The following is a 10,450-nucleotide window of genomic DNA, read 5'->3' as shown; positions in this document are numbered from 1 at the left end:
ATGAAGACGAATTTGGAAAATCCGGAACATGGGTTTTGTCCAGAACGGGCCCAATTATCTTCATTAAGAACAGATTGCCCAAATTCGGCTTGTACAGGGAGAAACGCAGGGTTCTTTGAACACGATTTTCTGAGATTTGCTGTTGCGGCCGCCCTCCAAATCTTAGCTGCAAACCTAAATCCGCCTTGTTCTTGTTGATCAATGGATTAGAATCAACCTAAATTTGTAAGAGAAATCATGATTGTAATTATCCATGCTCTGATCTTCTTTATTTAAATGAAACCCAAGATCAGAGACGGGAGGGGAGAACGATTGTATTTTGTAATTATAAGTTTTCAGAACAACTGGGACCATGGAGTCTCGGTGAGATCTGCTCTTGTATACTTTTGTTAATGCAATCAATATAAAGGAATTGGTGTTCACTTCGTTGTTGCATCTGAAGTAAGTTACGGCGGTGCCATTGGAAGCTACGGGCCCGGCTCCAACGGACACTTGCCGTTGTATTGTATCATACGGTGATTTGCGTGGTTTGCTATCTTTATTGTTCAGTAATCTGATACACAAGTGCTATGTGATCATTAATTCATTAATGTTTCTTTCCGAATTCCTTGTGCCGATTCTGCATTATATTATTAAGTCTTTTCCAGAATTGATTGCATGGTATCCATCTGAATCGGGTATTTCTATTACAGAGCTTTTGTATTAAACATTACCATCCCAAGATTTATTTGAAGTTATGATTATTGGAATCCGGAAGTAATGTTGTATTTGGAAACATAGTTCTCATCTCAGATTACTATCTTAGTGTGTTGAATGTACATATGATTGTTGTTCTATTAGTGTGTTTTGTATATATGATAACTGTTGTTCCATAATTCATTTGTAAATATCGTCTCATAAAGTAAAGTTCATTGGAATTGCTTTTGCCGATTGTTATTTGATTGCGGAATGAGAGTTCAGTTTTAACTCGCGAGATTTAGTTCTTTTAATTGCTGTTTCATTTACTGCTTTCCATTTCGTTTCATGCTGCTTTTTGCCATTCCTTTTTACTTGCATTTACTGTTTTAGTGTGGGAGGAGGATCAAGGCTGTCGTGAGACACAGCAGACGCTATTATGCTCCCAGAACCATGATCCATACTCTAATTCCTTTTCCTTCATCAATTTCTAGAGGATTGAGTTATTGCTACCATATCCTCGATTGATGGTTGTTTGAATGAATGATTTAGTTTAGAACATTTTAGTTTCTTGCTGTTCCAATTAGATTTCTTTTTCAAGCGTTCATCTATTTTTGGGTTTTAAGCACTATATTGCACAACATTGCTCTTAAGAAAATAGCCGCCTCAGACAGAGTACACTCTTGAAATAAAAAGTCGTCCCTGGGTTGATAATTAATGTGAGGTAATTAGGAGTTCACAAGACACCTTTTTATCGCTCCACATCTGCCACCTTTTTACATGAGGAACCCGCCTTCCTGTAGAAACAGCTTTCCTGTAGGAGCAGCGCGTGATTCCTGGGGAAGACTACAGTTGGTCTGCGCTCTCGGTGTTGCTTCACAGCCGTTCTGATAGCCAAAGGCTCGGAGTTTCGAACTGCAGAGGGATCCGAATGTTCACTCGAGGTTCAAACGGTGAATGATAAATGCATGCGAGCAATCTAGCCGATTAGATTTGAATCGACGGAATCCGTGGCGCGGGGGTGAGCTGTCCCCGTCGGACCGTTGGATGACGTCGTTCCATCATTTGTCTGCGAGTTCACTTACTACCGCATCATCCCTCCAGCAGATCCGCCGCCGTTTCTTCTGCTAAATCCGTTTTTCCCGACGGGGATTGTTCTCACGTGTGTGCTGCCCATTCCTTTTGTCACGGCCGCCACCCAAACATCTGACTGGACCATTAACCGGTCGACGTGGCCAGTCAACTGGCCATACAGCCGCTCAACCCATTCACTTCACACTTTGCAAGCAATTCAAAGTAAAATTCATGCAATCTGACGGAAGAAAGGGTCGAGACACTTACCTGCGCGGCTGCAACACGATTTTTCGGGTTTTGGACGATGATGAATGGATCTATCTGCTGCTGGTGAATTTGCACAGGCCCGGAGGTTCACGTTACAGGCTGCCGACGATGGAGTTGATGCTTGGCTGCATGCGTCCGTGTTTTCATTGCATATGGCCAGCGCTGTGAATAGTATACACTCTAGCGGGCTTAACTGTTACAGGACTCCCGCGAGATGTCTTGTAACAGTTCTTCCTCCTTGGGTGCATGCTGCACGACGAAGGATCTGGCCTCCCGATCATGCTCCCAGGGCTTCTGGATGACTGGGATGGATATGGTATGAGATCTCAGCTTTTTTTTATTTAAAAAAAATTGCTTTTTCTTGATAACTCATCGATCTGCTTTGCTGGTGCAGGTAACTTCGTTGCATGTCGACAAGGATGGCAGGACGAGGTGACAACAATGTGCAAGGGAGATAACAATAGCTTGCATGCATCCCAACCGATCCTTAGTCGTTAGATCTCCTCATAAAATGGATTCTGGGCCGTCCTGAACTTCTACAGGAAGTTTCCTGTAGAAATACAGAGCTTCCTGTAGAAAGGTTGCGTTTCCTGTAGAGAGTCTGCACCTTCCTGTAGAAAATCTGCGTCTTCCTGTAGAAAATCTGCGTCTTCCTGTAGAAAGTCTGCGTCTTCCTGTAGAAGACTCAAGCCGTGATAAAATTGCACATACCTTGGAGAAAAGGAGTATTCTTGGAGGAGGTGCTGGTGAGGTCTCCTGACAGCATGATAAGGATCCTTGGCTTTGAGTTGAGAGGCTTCCTCTCCTCCATAGAACACCTGCAACTTGCATGCAATTTTACATTATGAATTTGTTGATCTTGTTTTTTTTCTTATTGTTTTTTCTTTTTTCTTTTTTCTTTTTTTTTTCCTTTTTTTTTTTTTTTTTTTTTGAAAGATAACAGGAGCGCCTCAATGAGGTTTTCACCCTTGCCATCTGCCTTAAGCGCCTCAGAGAGGTTTTCACTCAAGGATCTTTTTTCACATCTCTTTTCTTTTCTTTTTTTTTTTTTTTAGATCTTTCAGGGTATGCCCAAAGGAGAGGCAGAACCCTTCTCTATGACCAACACTGATTTCTCCATAGTTTTGATGAACTCTTGTCTTGAGAGAGGCTTCCTTTAGATCTTCAATCGATGCCCATTGACAAGCATGGGTATGGCTTCCTCATCAATGGTCCGAATAAGAACAGATCCATTGTCATGACATTTTTCCACTGCATATGGTCCTACCCATCTGGTTCTCAGCTTCCCCTTGAAATCTTTGTATCTGGAGTCAGACAACAAGGCCCAATCTCCCGGCTGAAATTTCTTGTCATGGAGATGTTGGTCATGCCACACCTTTCTTTGAAGTTGAACCACTTCTGAGTGAAGGAGGGTCTGCATTCGGTGCTCATCCAGTCCATTCAGCTGCAATAACCTTTCTTGTTGTGCATGGCTGAGATCTAGATCTAGCTGAGCTGTCATCCTCAAAGTGTTGTACTCGAACTCAATGGACAACAAAGATTTCTTCCCATAGACCATCTCATAAGGTGTGAAGCCGGTGGTGGTCTTCCAAGTGGTGTTGTAAACCCATGTGGCCTCAACCAGGCGATCTGCCCAGTCTTTTCTGCTGCTGCTCACCACCTTAGTCAAGATCCCTTCTGATGCTCTATTGGTGACTTCCACCTGCCCATTTGCTTGAGGGTGATAGGGGGTGGAAGTCCTATGCTTGATCTTGTGGTGAGCTAGTAAGTCTTCAACCAGGTTGGATGTGAACTGGCTCCCTTGATTGGTGACCAGCTCTCCTGGGTAGCCAAACTTGTAGAAGATGTTTTCTCTTAAGAACTCGGCCACCTTTTCTTCTGTTGCTGCTTTGATTGCTTTAGTCTCTGCCCACTTTGTCAGGTAGTCAGTACACACGATGATGTAAGACCTTTGCCTCGAAGGAGAGTTGATTGGACCCACAAAGTCCATACCCCACTTCTCAAATGGCTCAAGAGTCACTTGAGGTTGGAGAGGCATCTCATCCCTTTGAGTCGGTTTCCCCATTCTTTGGCATTGGTCACATTGGCTGATATATCTTCTGACATCTTGATGAAGTGTGGGCCAATAATAGCCTGCCTGTAGGATCTTGAAGGCAGACCTCTTTACTGCAAAATGTCCTCCACAAGGCCCATCATGACAGGTGAGGAGGATATCAAAGACTTCCTCCTCCCTTACACAACGACTTAAGATCTGATCAGGGCCAAGCTTGAACAGATTGCCCCCGATCCAGGTAAATGAGGCACTTTTTCTGATGATTCTGCTCTTCTCCCTTGAAGATAGGTGCGGAGGGAACTGTGCTGAAACAAGGTAGTTTGCTATATCAGCAAACCATGGAGAGAGTGCTGAGATAGCAAACAGATGTTCATCGAGCATCTGGTCATCCACCGTTCCATCCTCATCTGCAGACAAATCCAATCTAGATAAAAAGTCAGCAACAACATTTTCTTTACCTGGTTTGTCAACAATGGTCAAATCAAACTGCTGCAACAAAAGTAACCATCTAATAATACGAGCATTCACATCTGGTTTATTCATTAAATATCTAATTGCAGCATGGTCAGTATGTACAAATGTTTGATAGCCAGTGATATAATGTCGGAACTTGTTCAGTGCATGGACCACAGCCAAAAACTCTTTCTCAGTTACAGTGTAATTCAGTTCAGCTTTGGACAAGTTTTTACTAACAAAGTAAATGGCATATGGAAGTTTTTGTTCAACTTGTCCTAAAGCTGCACCTATGGCTTTGTTCGAGGCATCAATGTGGATGTGGAAAGGTAGGGCCCAGTTTGGACCTCTCAAGATTGGGGCTGACACCAACTTGTCCTTTAATTCATTCAAAGCCCTCTGACAATCATCAGTCCACTTAAACTCCACATCTTTTGCCAACAGGCCAAACAATGGCGAGGCTAGCTTGCTGAAGTCCTTAATGAATCTCCTATAATACCCTGCTAATCCTAAGAAACTCCGAACATCCCTTACCTTTTGAGGAGGTGGAACCTTCTTGATGAGAGCAATTTTGTTAGGATCCACCTGTAACCCTTGGCAAGAAATGGTATGGCCTAGCACGGTCCCTTCAGTCATCAGGAATTCACATTTTTCAGGACTAAGGGACAGGTTCATCTCAATGCATTTGGTTAGGACTTTTCCCAGATTGGACAGTGCTTCCTGGAAGTTGGTCCCATAAGGAGTGAAGTCATCCATATAGATTTCCACTGCATCATGGACCAGCTCCGAGAAGATGCTCAAGACAGCTCTCTGGAAGGTAGCAGGAGCATTGCATAGCCCAAAGGGAAGAACTCGGTAGGCAAAGGTACCCCAAGGGCAAGTGAAGGTGGTCTTATCTTGGTCTTCCGGGCTGATTTGAATCTGGTTGTACCCGCTAAACCCATCCAGGAAAGAGAAGAACTTCTTTCCTGCCAGTCCATCCAACACTTGATCTATGAAAGGTAGAGGGAAATGGTCTTTCTTGGTAGCTTTGTTCAGTTCTCGGTAGTCCACACAGATTCTCCATTTCCCATTCTTCTTGGGAACCAACACCAGAGGGGACACCCATTCACTATCTGAGATGGGGTAAATGAATCCGGCATCCAACAGTTTTTGCAATTCTTCCTTGACAATGTCCTTAAGGGTTGGATTCATTCTCCTCTGAGGTTGCCTAACCGGTTTACAACCCTCTTTTATGTATATGTGATGGGTACAGACCGAGGGATGGACTCCTTTCATCTCCTTATAGCTCCAAGCAAAAGCATATAGGTGACTGGCCAACAGGCTACACAACTCCTTTTCCTGGGAAGGAGATAGGGAGGAGCTGATCTTTAACGTTCTCTCAGGGCCGAACTCCACATTCTTGACTCTGGGAGTGACCGGGTTGGTCGTACAAAGATCCACTAGGGTGCTGGTTTGGGCATCCTCCACCAATTTTTCTAAGGATAGTGCACTGGAAGGTGGATTCTGAATCAAGGTCTCAATCAAGTCATCCTCAGTTGGGGGGTCTCTTCTAGTGGTATCTAGGGTGCACAAAGGTGTTGAGTACACTTCATCCTCTTCTCCTTCCTCCAACCAAAGTGGTAAGTCATGCTCTAAGGAAGGTTGGGCAGGAGGGTATAGGACTAGCTGCTTGGACATAGGACCATTCTTGATGGTCATGTTTCCTGCACGACAACTTATGTAAGCATCTGTAGTGGCTAACCAAGGCCTTCCCAAAATAAGAGGATATCCAGTAAGCTTTGCCTTGGGTTGCAGAACCAAGAAATCTGCAGGGTATTCCCAAGAGTCGACAGAGACCAAGACATCCTCCACAATCCCTTCGGGAGTCACAGTGGAGCGATCTGCAAGTTGCAGAACTGTCAAGGTCTTCCTCAAGGAACCCTGAAGATTGAGTTTGAGCATGGTATCCCTGGTCATCACATTAATGGCGGCCCCCAAATCAATCAAAGTGTGAGGTATGATGATGCCATTGATGTGGACATCTACTACAGGACTCCCAGGATCTAGATACTTTGGGCAGATGACTTGTCCTAACATAAGGTCAGACAGTTGTCCTAAGAAATTGATGGTTGAAGCATCTCTCTTTCGCGTGCCTGGGTGTTTGAAACACTTTTCCTTAACCATTTTGTTGTATATTGGCACATCCTTGATGGCTTGGAGAAGTGGTATTTTCACACACAACTACTTGAGCTCACCCAGGAGCTCATCCTCCTCTGGGTTGGGTTGTGTGGTGGCTGTTAGTCTCTCAGGAAAGGGTGGAATAGCCTTTGGTTCACTTTCGTGTTTATCTTCCTCATCCTATAGGGGAGGAGGTTGGAAATCTGGAAGAGTCTTTCCAGATCGAAGATTGATCTCCTGGATCTCCACAGCATAAGTAGGGCATGATGTTTCACTAGTGTATACCTGCTGGGCCTGTCTATTGTTGGGGTTCGGGTTCGGTTGAGCAGGTATTTGAGGTTGCCTTGGAGGAGCAGGAGGTAATGGTTGAGGTTGAACTGGTGGTGGAGGCAAAATGGCAGGAGGAGTGTTGTACTGGGGCCTCCACCCTGACTGAGGTGCATTCCACTGAGGCTGTGGCTGGGCATGTGAGTGATAGGAATGAGTAGAGGGTTGAGTAGGGTACTGAGGTGGGTAAGACCATGGAGGAGGCATAGACCAAGAAGGATGAGCAGGGGGACCCCAGGAAGGCATAGGAGTCGATTGGTTGGGGCTGTAATAAGCTTGAGGTGCCCCTTGCATCCCCTGCTGGTAAGGTCTAGGTCCTTGTGGCCTCCTTTGGTTGAGGTAATAGAGAGGTTCAGTGGGAGCTTCTGTCCCTTGGTACATGGCTTTAAATCCAGGTAAGGTTGGACATTGGTTTGTGGGATGGTCCTCCTCACAAACGAAACACACTTCAACCGAATGCAATGGACATTCGTTCTTAGGGTGTCTCCTGGTACATCTAGGGCAGAAGATAGCCAAGGCTCTCTCAGCTTCTTCCTTCTTCTGCTGGATCCTGAATGTGTCCAGCTGCATGGCAATGGTCTGTCTCACCTCACTCTTAAGATCTTCTAATTGATTTGCAAACTCATGTTTGGAGAAAGGGACACCAACTGAGAGGAGGTTTCCTCTACCTCGTTTCCGAGCTGCCCTGGAGTGGTTTCTAAACACAGTCTTGATGTCCTCATAAGGCAGTTGGTAAATGTCCCCCCCAGCTAACATGTGAAGGGTGTCTAAGAGGTCTTCAGGGACTCCTCAGAGCAGGACCAACTTGAGGAATTCAAGGTCAAGTGTGCACCTAGCCCGCTTATAGCTAAGTTGGAACCTCTCCTCATAATCCTCTAAGGACTCATCATTTCCCATGGTCATCCGAAAGATTTCTCCCTTGGTTTCCTTGGACCTACAGTAGTCCCGGTACTTGGTATTGAAAGCTTGCTACATCTGAGCCCAAGTAGTGATACTATTCCCAGGTAAGCCCATGAACCAGCGTAATGCTGCATCCTTAAGAGTGGAAGGGAAGAGTTTCAGCTTCTGCTCATCTTCAGTATAGTCATAGGTTCTACAAAGGACAACAAACTCAAACAGGAAGGTATCAGGATCTTCAGTAGTCAGTCCATGGAAGTGAGGTAAAGCGGAGGGGCTAATGTTCTTCGTTTTCATCTCTCCATTGGTCTCTCGGATGGGGAAGGCACCTTCTATTCTCTCATCTTCTCTTATATTGTCAGCCATAGCTTCAGATGGGATGTTCTCTAATTCTTCTTATGCTATAGGATCTTCGTATATCTCAGGAGGTTCACCTATAGGTTCTTCTAGATCACTGTCACCGAAGAAGAGAGAAGGGTGACTCAGTGATGTGGTGGGGGTGTTGGGTAAGAATTTGCCTGTTTTATCTCGATTCCTACGAGGCATGAAATGGAAAGACTTTTTTGATTGCTTTTGTTTTTTTCTGTGGTACCTGCAAAACTGAAACAGATTGATCTACAACTAACTATAAAGATGCAGAATTAAATTGAAAGCAGGAAAGAACTAATCTACTTTGCTCAAATGAAATTGCTGGAATGGAAATGCTAGTCTACGCTTGCAGAATTGAAACACTAATCTACGCTTGCAGAAATGAAATGGCAGAATTGAAATGATAATCTATGAAAGCAGGAAATTCTAATCTATGAAAGCAGGAAATGTCTATGCTACTTTTGCAGAATGGAAATGAAATAAACTACTTAGCAGAAGGCAAGAGTAAGAAAATAGAAGAAAAGCAACAATTACTAATACTCTGACGCTTCCCCGGAAACGGCGCCAAAAAGATGGTGGGCTTCAGTATTGTAGCAATAATGTTACAACTCCTGGAGCTTCCTATCTCTAATTTTATCAACCCGGTAGTTCGTAACAAACTTGGAAGCGACGGTGCTGTATGCACAAGTACTAGCTCTTGTCGCAGCTGTCACTTAGTCAGCTGGCACAAGTCCGCTAGGGCTCAAGCCAACTTCTATATGTTCTCAGAAGAAGCTTTCTAAATGATGGACGAAGGCTATCTCAAAGGAAATTAACCTACTTTGCAATAATGAACTGAAAGCCAACAAAACAGGGAAACCCTAGTAAACCCTAATCTGACTAGTCTAATCTCTATGATGCAATGGTGGGAGTGCAAACCTCTAGAAATGATGCCATTACTTCTAGTGATATGAGATGCATGAATTCAAGCTACTTCTACTGAAAAGAACATTGTTTTTGTATTTTTGCTTAAGTGGTTGGAGTTATTATGATTTTGTTTCTTATTAGGGTTTGACTGTGCAGGGGTAGTTCGAAGGGAAAGAAAGCTTGGGAAAGGTCAGGAGGGCTAGGAGAGGTTCCAGGGGATCCAAAACATCATTCCACAGAAGTCCACAACGTTCAGGTGCTCGGCAACCGAGTTTGCAGGCTTCTACAGGATGTCTGCAGGGGATCCTACAGGAAGCTCGGGATTTCTACAGGAAGTCTGCTAACTTCTACAGGATGTTCTGTGGTTGGAGTTTTGGGTGTTGGAGGAGTGGAGGAGTTGTATGGGTGGATAGGTAGGATGGAAAGGGAGCTTATGATGGCTCAGGGACAGAGATATGAGATGAGGAAAGAATGGGTAAAGTTGGTTGGTGGATAGGAGGGTGGAAGCAATGAAAGGTCAAAGAGATGGAGCTACGTGAACAGTAGAAGTGTTGGGAGGCAAACGAGCTGAACAGAGGTTGGGTAGGTGACTTTAGGCGCGGTTGAAAAGAAGAAGAAGATAACAGAGTGATGCAACGCAGTGTGAAGGAAACACATCTGCACAAAACCGAGAATTCATCAACCTATCCTAACTGTGTTATTAAATCCACGAACAGCAATGTAAACTTCAGAGAAAAATCGTGCATGGAGTTGGAATGAAGAAGTACTGCTCAAGATCAGAATGCATGGATGGACCTACAATTGAAATGACTGTGTTGCAGCTTGAATGAAAGTATAAGACTGCGTTTTTTGGTGGTTGGTACGGTCTACACCCCCAATCTCTAAACAGAGATGGCAGTGAGTGCACTGTCAACCTTTTCTTGGAGCTCTAATGAGTGCTGATCCTCCTACTCTAATCTAAGCAACTAAAATCACTTGAACTGTAAACTAATCCTACCCAATCACATAAAAGAAATCGAATCAGCAGACTGTAATTTCTAAATGCATGTCAAAACAGTGGAATAAAGTGCTGAAAGGAAAGACAAGTAACAATACAAGGAAGAGGAGGTCTATTGCTCTCAGGTTGGGCCCTAACCTAAGAGCTATAGCTCCCTTAAAAACTCAGAATTGAATCCAAAGCTGCCTGCCTTTATTGAATAATCATGAGTCTAACATCATGCCAAAACTGGCTTACAAAAAGCAAAAACCGAGCTGTAGCTCGTGCTTAGA

The sequence above is a fragment of the Pinus tabuliformis genome, chromosome 3_1 (genome assembly GCF_031772625.1).
Source record: "Pinus tabuliformis cultivar Carrire ecotype Pingquan chromosome 3_1, CPIR1, whole genome shotgun sequence".
NCBI lineage: Eukaryota > Viridiplantae > Streptophyta > Pinopsida > Pinales > Pinaceae > Pinus > Pinus tabuliformis.
The sequence above is the reverse complement of the archived record's forward strand: the minus strand, read 5'-3'. Positions refer to the sequence as shown.